This window comes from Sphaeroforma arctica, assembly GCF_001186125.1.
Source record: "Sphaeroforma arctica JP610 unplaced genomic scaffold supercont1.1065, whole genome shotgun sequence".
Lineage (NCBI taxonomy): Eukaryota > Ichthyosporea > Ichthyophonida > Sphaeroforma > Sphaeroforma arctica.
In genome coordinates this window covers 9,977-10,723 of record NW_014039493.1, presented here as the reverse complement: position 1 = coordinate 10,723, position 747 = coordinate 9,977, and positions in this window count along the sequence as shown.

Below are 747 nucleotides of genomic sequence, written 5' to 3'. Positions count from 1 at the left end.
ACACGAGACTTTGCATTCATTTCAGATGGGAACTTGTGACAAAATCGCTTTTCACTCACATTCATGAACACTATGTATGTCTACATAAAGGAAGTCACGCTCACGTGGAGGCAATTTATATAAGCACTAGTCTACAAGTCGGATAGACTCAGTGTGCGTAGTGCATTGCGTATACAAAATTATATGCATACATAAATACATGTAGTTCTGTGACACAAATAGCTTTCTATATATATATATTTGTATATATATATGTGTGTGTGTGTGTGTGTGTGTGTGTGTGTGTTTAGAAAGTTTAGCAGAAACGAATATACAAATATAAAAATGCTGTGCTTGTGATCATATGATTGCTTCCTAGGCATATATACGTTTATGACTATTTTTGCGAAGGTCAGTATCACACAGTCTACTTGTTCCGGTTACACAGAATATCTGGCAATATTCTAGAACGATAGCAAATACAGTTAATGAGTTTTAATGAGTTGGGTATAGGAACTATCGCACGCCAACTCCTTACAGTATCAAAATGGCCAGAGGAACCAAGCAGTGTCCCGAGTGTAACAAAAGGTAAGTTTCAAGTTCAATTGGGCTTGTGGAACCGGCACGTATTGTGGCTTAGCATTTTTGCAAGCGTTCCTGGCATTTAACAAGAGTTCATATATATATATATATATATATATATATATATATATATTATTATTATTATTATTATTATATATGTGTGTGTGTGTGTGTGTGTGTGTGTGT